This window comes from Spermophilus citellus (genome assembly GCF_964194105.1).
Source record: "Spermophilus citellus genome assembly, chromosome: 9".
NCBI classification, from domain to species: domain Eukaryota; kingdom Metazoa; phylum Chordata; class Mammalia; order Rodentia; family Sciuridae; genus Spermophilus; species Spermophilus citellus.
Genome location: NC_138191.1, coordinates 497501 through 509669, shown reverse-complemented (window position 1 = coordinate 509669; position 12169 = coordinate 497501). Strand labels below are relative to the sequence as shown.

General features: G+C 43.0%; 2 long non-coding RNA genes across 2 annotated transcripts in view; one reads left to right on the top strand and one right to left on the bottom strand.

The window, feature by feature from the left end:
* Positions 1–5150: 5150 nt before the first annotated feature.
* Positions 5151–12169, bottom strand: part of LOC308656070 — a 12293-nt gene continuing 5274 nt past the window's right edge. Inside the window, exons 2-4 of the long non-coding RNA XR_014023600.1 lie at positions 11099–11220; positions 6682–6764; positions 5151–5658 (exon numbers count right to left, since the gene is read on the bottom strand). This is a non-coding gene — a long non-coding RNA (uncharacterized lncRNA). The remainder of the gene's footprint in view (positions 5659–6681; positions 6765–11098; positions 11221–12169) is intronic.
* Positions 8530–12169, top strand: part of LOC308656069 — a 17114-nt gene continuing 13474 nt past the window's right edge. The window contains exon 1 of the long non-coding RNA XR_014023594.1: positions 8530–8722. This is a non-coding gene — a long non-coding RNA (uncharacterized lncRNA). The remainder of the gene's footprint in view (positions 8723–12169) is intronic.

Here is a 12169-nt window from a genome sequence, read left to right as displayed (position 1 = left end):
AGACTCCTCCTAGAAGATGAAGGAATCCATGCAGATTGGTCCCTTTGGTGAGGGGAACGCAGCAGTAGGTGGCTCCTGGGTGTGCGGCCGCTCACCTGGGCTGCTGCTCCTCCTGAGTCCCAGTGAGGTCTCGTAGGGAGATGGTTCCCCATCATCAAGTTCGTTTTCCTTTCTTTTACTCTGAAGTATGGAGTCCTGCAGGAAGTGAATAGAGGCAGGCCTTCCCAGTCTGGTGTCTAGAGCATGTGGGATTTTGTCAGCCAGAGTTTAGGGAGCCAGCTTTCTACCAGCTTCACACCTCTGTTCTCTGGTCTTAGTCCCTGGCCTTAGAGGGCCAACTACTGCTCCATTACCCGGAGAGTCCAGAAAACAATCTTCTTTGACAAACACTTTTTTTTTTTTTTTTGCGGTGCTGGGGATTGGACCCAGGGCCTTGTGCAAGTGAGGCAGGCCCTCTACCAGCTGAGCTACATCCCCAGCCCACAAACACTATTTCTATATGTACGAGAGGTCAATGGAGAGATGCAGGTGTGAGCCTGTCCTTAGGGATGAGGGTCCCTTCTCTTGGCTGTGGTTCTCTGAAGGAAGGGGAAGAAAGTGCATTTTTATTATGACACTTGGCTCCTTGGGGTCAGAAGTGCTCTCCTGTAGTTCAAGAAAACAAGGTAAAAAAAACTCCGTTTGCATTTCAGCAAGGTCATTCTCAATGGGATAGGAAAACCTGGATGCAACCCTGGTTCTGCTTTTAGCAAATGTCTATGGATCAGTTTGCCTAACTGTAAAACAGGAACAAAAATGCCGGAGTGTGAAGGTTTTGCACAGGTTATATGGGATGACAGGTGTAGACAAGATAGAGAAATACAGGGGATGGTAGAAGAATCTGGTGGGCTGGTAGCTGAACAATCAGAAGATTTGTCATGACCTCCCAAAGCCTCTGTCTTTGGACCTGTCCCGCTCAATTTATATAGGAATGATTTGGTTAAAGCTATAGAAAGCATTTTTAAAAATCTTATTTGACAGAGGACGAAAATAAGGGATGACCTGTTGGCTACATTTCTTATCACAGTGCTAAAACTCCATTTGCTGACAGAAAAGAAGAAAAAGAAAAAGAAAAAAAATCTCATTTGAAGATGCTATAAAATTGGTAGAAATGACTATTAAATGCAAATGCAAAAAATAAATCAAAAAAAACCTCAAAATGTTAATTAAAAAAAATAAATTTCAAAATAGATACAAGCAAAAATAACTTAAATCCAATATATAAACCCATAAGTCCAGGTTGCTTACATAGCAGCATGTGTTGGGGAAAGGAGATGGGGGAAAGGGGGAGGGGAGGAGGAGGCTGGGAAAATACCGTCCTCTTGGGCTACACCAAGACACTGTGATACCTAACGCAGGGAGGTGAGGGTTCTGCACTCCCATGGAGACAAGTGATCAGTTTTGAATGCCTCTCTTTAAAAGGAACACAGACAAACGGAAGTGCATTCAGTACAATGGCCAGAGAGAAGAAACTTACATGGTGTCCTACAAGGAACTCAGTGCTCCACCTGGAGAAAAGAAGACTTGCGGGGACCCTCAGACCTATTTCAAATAGGGGGAGGACTGCATGTAGTTAAGATGGGTGAACTACTACGTGTCCCCCAGACAAAGCCAGGACCAGTGGATGATGACCCAAAGCTCAGGAAGGTGGCACAAAGCTGCCCTGTCCCCACAGGTCCTTCTACAGACTCTGTGTGGCTCCTCGAGGGGAACCTGACTGGAGACCAGACCAGAGGAACCCCAAAGTTTCCTTCTACCCCTCAGAAGTCATGGCTGCCCCTGATCTTTGGGAGACAGATCCAAAGGTAAAGGCTTTTAGGGAAATATGTTTAATTAATTAATTAATTAAAAATCCCTGGGTTCTGGGCCAGTCGTGGTTTCCATCCAGCACAGGACCATGGAAAAGGCACTTAAGTGGAGACAGACAAGTTTGGGTCGAACCCCAGCTCTGACACCTGCGCTTTGACTTTATGCAAATCACCCAACGACCCTTAGCCTCACTTTCTTCATCTACCCATATTAGTACTTAGTTTAAAGGTTGTTGGCAGGATTAAATGTGGTACCGTGTCTCATTGATTCTAAGATGCATATGTACTTGCATTTTAATTGCTCTGAAATGAAGCTATTAAACATTCTAATATTGATGGTACATATAGCATACATACAATTTAATTGGAAGTGTTTTTTTTTCAAATTTCGTGGTGACAGATTGAAGTGGGCCTTACCAAAATCAATAGCAATTTATATTCAAAGGAATATACCAATGTGTACTAACAATTAGCGTAACAAATGGCACACAGTGTGCTCAGTACAGTGCTGTTTCTGTTCTTCCTTTTTAAAAATATTTTATTTGTTAGTGGTAGTTGGACACAATACCTTCATTTTATTTATTTACTTGTACGTGGTGCTGAGGGTGCAACCAGGGTCTTGCACGTGCTGGGCGAGCGCTCTACCGCTGAGCCCCAGCCCCTGTTCCTTCTTTTCTAGACAACTTTTCACGTCCTCCTGGGAAACAGGGAGGTCCTCCAGGATTCGTGACTGGAACTGGCTGACAGATTCCCAATGGCAGAACGAGGGTGTTCACTCTCACCCGACCTCAAGGAGGTCATTCCTAACTCCCCCTCACACCTACACACACTTAGGTCTGTATACAATAGGTCTTCCCTGCGGTTCTTCCTGTGGTCATGGAAACATTCTGTACCTCCCAGCTCTGCCTGCTCCTTGAGTTCAAACCGAGGTTCACTTAGGAACGCCAGGCGTGCCTGCCTGCTTTGTATGAGGAGAGATTCCTGCCTTCACCAACGCCCTCTCCCAGTTTTCCAAACCCGTCACCTGCCACAGATTCGCGTTCTTCCCTCTGCTGGCGCTCAGTTCAAGGTGTTACTTGGCCACGAGAAGCACAGAATAAATTCAGTGCTGCAAGGATACATCAGTAAGGGAAATTTTTTCTTGACCTGGCTGGCCCCGAACACAATCATCAGAGAGGTTTTTCTTTCCTTCTTTGTAGTCAGATACCATGGTTGTAAGTGCAGATTTTTCCTCATGTAGGGACATATCTAATCCTTTATAAATGTTATCAAGCATGTTGCCTCACTGTTATTTTATGTTAGTGAAGTTGGCCAGATTAATTACATATTACAAAATCCACCTCTTTATAGCTACCTCACATTTTTTAACTATTTAATGGTATACACCATCTAATCTTGCAGCAATATTAGAAATTCATTTGCTAGTGCGCTCTCTCTCTCTCTCTCTCTCTCTCTCTCTCTCTCCCCCCCTCTCTCTCTCCCTCTCCCCCGCCCCCCCCAGCCCCACTTCTAGACAGTGGATTGTTGCTTGGTACCCCCAGCAGAGGGTGTGCAGAAGTATGGTCAGTGATCCAGTAACTTAGTCAATGTTCATTTGACCCCCTGTATGTCTGCCATGACGCTAGGTTCTGGGACTAAGGAGAAAGACCAAAGCTAGGCCTTTAAGGTGTTCGTCTTCTAGAATAGAGATATGGCCTTACTGAGCAGCAGTTTTCTCAAGCGACAATAGTTTGCTGATTTGGCCGTGTTGAGCCACAGCTAGTGGTAGTGGGCTGCCTTGGGATCCCCATACTCAGCTGGAGTCGTCTGTTCACAAAGATTCAGTGTGTTTGTTCCTAGACCTATCTGTGCTAGTTCTTCTTATTATTGTAATTACATGATTCAATTAAACTTTTTTAAAGTAGAGAAATACAGGTACAAAAAAGAAATTGTTTCTATAAGATCTAAGTTGGATATACGAGAGAGACATTAAAAGTGAGTCACTAAAACCAACAACAACAAAACTGTGCTGTCAACGTAGCCATGGGAGAGCCAATTGCAAAACATCGTTTAATTTGGGAAAATTCATTTGCCTCACAACTGTCTTTAAGATCTTGCTCCACTTTAAAGAAACCAAGACAAATATGCGTATATTATTTATATATAATAATTTTTATATATGGAGAGAGAGAGAGAGAGAGAGAGAGAGAGAGAGAGAGAGAGAGAGAGCACGCGCACCTCAGAGGTGCAACTCCAGGTCAGAGTGCTAATCGGAGGCCTTAGACTCCAAAGATGAGGCTAAAGGTCAGGGAATGATTCCATCATTGTATGCTTTAACTCTCTGGTTCAACTAAATCACTCACTATGAGTCAAGTCGGTTACGAATGGGTTTCTCACGTTGCTAACATAAAATGTGGAGAATCAGACAAGATGGCCTCTTACGGGGAAGAGAGTGCGCGGGCAGACTCCACGGGAACAGGTGAGTCCTGCTCCTGGCCAGAGGGGTCAGAAGTGCCCAGGGAAGTAGGGAAGGGCGAGTCTCTTCCCAGGGGGAACCAGGTGAGTCATCACAGATGCGGCTCTTTTTTCTGCCCGGTGTTCTCCCAGGTTACCCGTGCCTCAGTGTGGGCGGAGGTGAGGACACACGGACCACGTCAGTGGGTTCCTGTGAAGATGAGGTGGTCATGTAGTAATAGAGAGGTAAGCAGGGATCATTCTAAGTCTTCTCAGAAGAAAGGTAATAGGAAGGCTGAGGAGATTCTAGAGACGAAGGAAACATTTCGTTTATTTCTAAGTCCTGCACCAAGAACATAAGAAGTGTGAGATTGAAGAGAGGAGAGGGTGGACCTAGGCCCCAGAGGCACATGGGATGGAAGACACTCTTAACTAGCACTCAACTTAACTAGTACTCAACTAACCAGCACACCACAACTCACCAGACTCCTCCAGCTATCTCATTTGGTTCTTCCAACCAGCCATGACCTCCACTTGTTTTTCTGTGTGGGAACTGGGTGTCCTGGAAGTCAAGCACATGACACAGGGTGGTGCAGATGACCGGGGGACGGGGACTAGAATCAGTCACTTGATGGCAAATTCTAGATGCACTCCAAGATCCCAGGCCACCTTCTCTGGAGCTGTGCAGTCCACAACCCTGTGCTGGGCTCTTGTGTCTGATCATTTGTTAAAACTCTTGGTAGGAAAGGGAGCTGCAGCTAATGGCTGGAATGAGGGCTGGAGATTACCGAGGATTTCAGTTATGTTGCCTACCTCTGACCTCCATTACCAGGGATAATCAGAGCTAGCTCTAGCAATTTTCTGCAACTTTCATTAATTTTAAGTAAATTTATACACTGTCATTTTCCCCCCTTTACCCAGATTAAAATGTCCTTGTCTTTTCAGTCTCATTGCAGGCAGACCCCTTGCATGTCTCTGAGACTGTCTGTTGTTTTTCTCTGGATCCTTTGTATTTCTGCTTTATTTTCTTTGAAATGAAAGGACCCAATGCTGAATTTTGATTTTAAGGTGAAGTCATAACATCAATGTATATCATTAAAATGTTTTATTGTAATTACAGAAATATTCAATGCCAAATTATGTGCACTATATTATTTTCTGCATTATTCTTTATTCCATTCTCAAAGTTAATACAGCCTATTATATCTCATTCATTCTTCTGACTGCTGCTGCGCAGTGAGCAGATGTCTCCATTGAGCGATCCACAATGAATCCGAGATCTTTTTCCTGAGCACTTACAAGTAGAGTAATTCAGAGCCCATCAGTGAGCATGAGCTGTTTCAATTGTTCCTTCCAGTGTACATTAGCTTGCACTTGTCTACATAAAATTTCAAAGAATCATAGATGTTAAAGATGGAAAAGACCAGTTAGTTGATCAGGCCTTCCCGCTCTGCCAGCAAAAGCAAGCAAAGGAGGGAATTCTACCAGTATGTACTATTTTAATGATGCTGATTAATAATGATTACAATTACCGTTCATAGTATGTGATCTCTTTTATCCTGAAATAGTTAAAAGACTTTTTAAAAGCAGCATTTCTCTTTTAAAAGGAAACCAGGCACATATATCAACGTTACCATACTCTAAGTCAACCCAAAGAAGCCACACATTCAATGCAGTTGACTGCAATAAACAACTCCTGACCTTTTGTGTACCAGCTACTAAGTGATTTCTGGCAGTGAACACATAAAGCTATCACAGTCATTCTGAGAGTCGGAGATCGGGGTTGGGGTGGTGGCTCAGTGGTGGAGCACTTGCCTTGTAAGTGTAAGGCCCCGGGTTTGAGTCTCAACACCACATATAGATAAAGTAAAGGTCCATTCACAACTAAAATAAATATAGATTTAAAAAAAAGAGTTGAAGATAACATGGACACTCTGGGGCAGAGTTTCTCCGGCTCTAGGAATCGAGAAAGACTTCATGAGGAAAGTGACAGTTGAGAGAGGCCTTAAAGGATGAGCTTAAAGTCCATCGACAAGAGTTTGGAGGAAGGGGACTTGAATAAGGACCAACCGAAACAAAGCCAGAGATCTTCACTGGATTTCCACTTTATAGTGTGCATTTTTCTTACTACATGTGAATAAAGTCTACTTGACCTCTTAAAAAGGATTAGGATATAGAGACTCAACCAATCACCTTAAACAACAACACAACACCTGGACTACCAGTTGTGATATACTTACGGAAACAAGACAGAATACCTTAAATAGGACTCCCTAAATTTTTTTTTTTCGGAAAACCTGGTATTGTATGTAAGGAAAATTGGGACTTCCCAGCTAGAGACTAAATTCAAATCAAAGAGTAGTTGCATAGACGATCTACCTGTTGGTGCCTTCATACTCACCGAGCCACACAAGAGAACTGATACCAGGGCATCATTGGGTCACTCCACAGATTTGTGGGTCCTTGTTGGAACACTGTCCAATTCTAGAACACAGAGTTGGGGATAGAAGCATAGAACAGGAGGTCTCATTTTCTGACTCCTTCAATAGTTATCCGTCTAAGTATAGACTAGGAAAAGGCCGATACATTCTCACACTGAGTAAGAGTAGATGTTTCTCTACTTTCACTCAAAGAACCTAACCCTTGAAAACCCTGTCAGCATATCCATTACTTACTATATTAGTTTCTTATCAAGTTAGCTATTAATGCCTTTTTCGTAACACCACTGGTCTGAAGAAGAAGAGACAGCTGAAGACTTATGGCTCCTCCACATTTGCCCTCAAGGACCTTGCAAACATCTCCTACGTGAAGCCTAGCAACTTTCTGCAAATTTCATTGACAAATTAATCGTCCTCTGCAACGATGGACTCCTGTAGTTCTTTGAGCATTGCTAGGTGCTTTACAGTGTGTGTGGTCCTCTCCCTCCAACAGGATGGAAGTACCTTAAAGGAAAAGATTCATGCTCCATTCATCTGCATTCCCCACGTTGCTGAGCTCATTTTTTGTTGCCTGACAACAATAAATATTCACCACATGTCTGTTAAATTGCTTCTCCAGGTCTCCGAAATCTTATTTTGACATATTTAAATTATTAAGGTTTTTTTTTTTTTTTTGTCTATAACCTTTCCAAAATGTGCCCTAGTCTGTTTGATCATGTCACTCGGATTCAGATGCCAGCTCCTGGTAGGTGGGTGCCTAACGCGATCCTTCATTTAATCAGTATGAACCTCTGGTAGGGAACTGAACAAGCCCTTAACAAGACTTGAACCTTGACTGAGTCACTTGTGACTTTGCAAAACCTTTGGAGTCACATGAACCTGGGTTTACACAGACTTATATTCCAGCTCTGATTGTCCTTTACTAGTTTTATGACCTTAGTTGTGTGAACTTGGGCAAGTTACACTCTCTAGATCTCAGGGTCCTCAACTAGGAAATGAAGGTATTAGCAGCATCTGTCTCAGTTTAAACGAGACGATGTACGAAAAAGTTTAGCTCTGTCCTTGGCACAAAGCAAACAATGATTATTATGGTATTCTCATTCATCAAATAGAAATAATAATACAAGTGCTTTAGGGTTATTGTAAGGAATAAATAACAAGTGAAAATTCACTTAACACACCGTTCCATAAGTGTTTCCTTCTTCCTCTGAGCTAAAATAATGATACAATTGAATGAGGACCTATTACATACCAGGCAATGTATCAGTCACTTTAAATATGGGCCCATATGATTTAACTCTTATGACAAGGTATTGAAATAATAAGTATCATCCTTACTTTACAGTTGAGTAAATTGAGTTGAAGAGGGAATAACCAGTCTAAATTCACATAAGGGTTCAGATTATTCCAGAAGCTACAGATGAGAAGGATTAGGGGTAGATGAGGGAAGTTTAGGAAACACACACACACACAGAAGAAATGTCCTATGGAGTTGAGCATTTCTATTTGTTCTCATCCTTGGTCTCCAGTTCCAGAATCATGCTTGCTTGGTGCACTGGCCTCTGGACTCCATGTCAGTATGTGTTCTCGCTCACTCTTCCCCTATCTAGCTTTTAAACAGATACATGACATAATGCAACGATATCATTCATCCAAGAGTCGACTCTCACACACCTCCCTCTCCCAGTCTGTCTCACTCATGAATCTGCTGCTCCATGGTTGTCTTATCTGTTCACTGATCATCACCCGGGAAACATTTTAATTTTCATGACCCGGTTATCCTTAATTTCCTAGACTTCCATATGGACTTCCATTAGACACGTCAAATGTACGAGGTGCCACTACGTGGGAGGAAATGGCCCTCCCACGGTTCCTCCTAAAAAGCAGTCCACACCAGCCCTGCCCGCCCCCTCACCCTGCCCAGCACCCTGGGCCAGAGGGGAGTGTCCGACCTCTGGCCACTCCACACAGCCATCTGAGGACAGAAAGCATCACAGTGGGAAGGTGAGATGTGCTAACTGGGTTCTTCCTTGGGATCTGCATTAGGGAATTCCGGAAGAATGAAGAAATTTTCAGGAAAACAACAACCGGAAGAATATAAAGAAAAAACCGTGAGAAAGAAGCCGTGAAGGGGGCAGAATAGAGGGGGCAGAGTTCTGGTGTGGGAGTCCCTGCAAGTTGAAAAAGCTACGATTGGGTGTCAGCGAAGGCTACAGACTAAACCAGCAGGTACCAGGGGAGAAGGAGGCTGAGGGAGGCAGGAGGTCTCCTCTGCACTCTGACTTCCAGCCCTGTCTTGAGCCTCCTCACAGTGAATGCCCCTGAGTCAGTCCTTTGCCACTGGAAGCCCTTTCCACAGAGTTCAGCACTTAAAGTGTCTTTTAGAGAACTGAAGTGTATGGTTCCCTTCCGCGATTCTGATGGTCACCACGCAGACCCTGGAAGCCAGGCGCCCACCTGGCTGCTCTCGGATCGCCCAGCCTCTCTCAAACACCTCTGCATTCCCCATTTCTGAGAGAGGAAACTTCCCTTTACCTAACACCTAAATATCAACCAACGGTCCTACCAGGGTGAGACAGGCAAACGAAACCAAATTATCCATCTTCAGTGATTCTTCAGCAGAAGAGAATAAGTCATCGGTGAAGAGTCACGAGGCCCAGGAAGGGGAACCGTGAGAAACAAGCTTTAGGGGAGTCCAGCTGGGAGCTAGGAAGGACCCCGGGCACACAAAACACTTGATTACAAATGTCAGTTTACTCTTTGCAATGAGAGAAAAGGATGAAGACCTTATGGAGATTTCCTTTTTAAATGTGAGATATCATGCTTCAATTCAGGGTTTTTGTCATTCTTTTTGCATTTACATTAATCAATAGGCTCTATTTCGATGTGAATTGTTTATCATTCTACAGCACTTATTGATCGCCTGCTTTGTTCCTCCCCTTCCTAAGCATTAGGGGTACAGACACTAAAAACGTCTCGCCCTGAGGGAGCCACTGCCCAGAGTGGAAGGCCGAAGATCTAGGACAGGTGCTCAGGGTGACAGGGTGCATGCCCAGCTCCGGTGGTGACATGGTGGGGTGATGATGAGGGGAAGGCTTGGGTCAGGGAGCTTTCCAAAAGAAATGCCCAGGATGAGTCTTGCAGGTAGCAGGAGCCGGTGTGGAAGGATGAAGCAGAAGGGCAGACCCAGGAGAGGGGCAGCCTCTAGGTCACAGTTGCCTTAGACACCCTAGTGTCACGCACCTCTGTGTGGTAAGCCATCAAACAGGCATCCGTAGAGCATGTGCCCTGACCCTCACTCGGAGTCTCCTGGCCATACATTCTCACAAAGTCTCCCTCCTCAAACACATACCAACTGCACAAGCCCGAGAATAATAAAAAACCCAACATGTCTAGTGTGTGACAAGATAAACTACCTCCAGGTTCACAAATGTTTCTTCCGAGCTAAACGATGGCTTGGTTTCTTTCAAATGCTATTAATGGCAGTTTTGAGTTTGTGTATTTATTTTTCAGGAAAAAAGGGTGATTATGGTTTTTGTGGGATTACTAAAGCTTTTCAATGCTTTAGACCAAAGGCATTTTAAATTTTGAAGTGAATAACGTAAAACTACTTTTGATAACTACTTAAGCCATTAAAAATTAGATTGGCAACAATGATAATAAATATGTAGAATACGCTTTTCTTTTCCTTTATAAAAGCAGTTAGCATTCATTAATAATAAATATTTTACATATTTCTAGAGTATATTTGTATGTTTTAAAAAGCTTGCTGATATACTCGTTCTGCTTTTCTATCTTTAAAATCGATAATACATCACTCTTATGCATTTGCCTTTGAGATTGTAATGAAATTAAACAAGATACCCAATGTTAGAAATTTTAAGCAACCCAGAATAAAAGGATGAATATAAGTCAAAGATAATTATGTATTGGTATGTATGTGAATTGTTTATTGTCTTCAAAATCTCCTTTCCCAATTAGGAAGTAATTATATCTTATATACTATTTTTTTTTCAGATGTGGGAAAAAAAAAAACAGACCATGAGGCCAATTAAGAGACTCATTGGTTTACTAACCGTCAAAGCAGCCTTGAAAGGGTCTCCCTTGCTACAAGCAAAATGATCTTACTAAAAGATGACAGAGAATTTACATTGGGTTCTAAAAATCACATTAAGAGCTATCGTACAAAACTTTAAAATCATGTCTTTTCAATGGTTGAACCAGTTTTAAATAACTAGTGCCTGAAATGGCTTATAGGGTGACATGATCAGTGGTTCGTTCCCTCTCTGCTCTGCCTCACCCTCAGGCCCACTTCAGAAGCAGTCTGTTACTCACATCCTAGAGGCATGTACAACATGCACACACCCAACACACATGTACATGTCAGCAAGTCTTCATAATGTCCTCATAGACTGTCAATAGTCCTGTCATCCCCAAAGCTGAGTGTTACACACACGGCACGTATCACCAGCACTACAGTCGCTTAAACTGGTCCTTTGCACCTAAAACAACATGTGAGCATGATTCAAAAAGAAACAGCCTGCTTCTACGAAAAGGCTGTAAGAACGGTGAGGCGATGGACCCAGTGCCGCCCGTTTAGATTCATACTTATTATACATGAAGACATGCATCGAAGCAGCCTATTCTTTTGAAAATGGTTCTTTAGTCTTGCACATGTGCCTGCATGCTGACTGGCAAATTCTTTCAAAACCCATGAATTAAGATTCTACTTTTTCCTATTGTGCTTTCCACCTCAAAATGCCAATATAGTTTGTACGGTGGATGCACAGGAATGAATCCCAGCATCCACAGAGCCCATGGTTCTTGAATTGGGCTTCTTGACCAAGACCCCAGATTCATGCTGTATTCTTTTCACAGAATCAGAAACTCTGAAGAGCTGAGCTGGAAGGAATCGTAAAGATGATCCAATCCAATTCTCTCATGGAAAAGAGAGAACTAGAATGGGGATTTTGGAAAACCAAAACCGGAAGCTGCTCCAGTGTACCCTGCAGAAAACATGTCATTATTAATCAGATTTGGGATCCTTTTTTTTTCCTTTAAATCAAGGGCTGGGGCTAGGGCTCAGCGGTCGAGTGCTTGCCTGGCATGTACCCTCAGCACCACATAAAAATGAATAAATAAATAAAGGTCTTGTGTCCAACTACAACTAAAAAAAATTTAGAAATCAATACTTTCTAAGTCCTAGTATTTAAAAAAAAAGTGTGTGTGTGTGGGGGCAAACTACAGTCATCATTTTAATGCCATGTCAACACCTGAATAGCGCGGTGACTGCCTCAGTTCTCTGCTTCTCATCACTTGATGGGAAGACCTAGCGACTGAATCGCCACCCACACGTTGCACCTTATTTTCTTGAATGAATCATATAACCTTACTCGAACATAACCGAAGGGTAACAGTATCACTGAATTCACAGTTTCTTATGGGAGATGA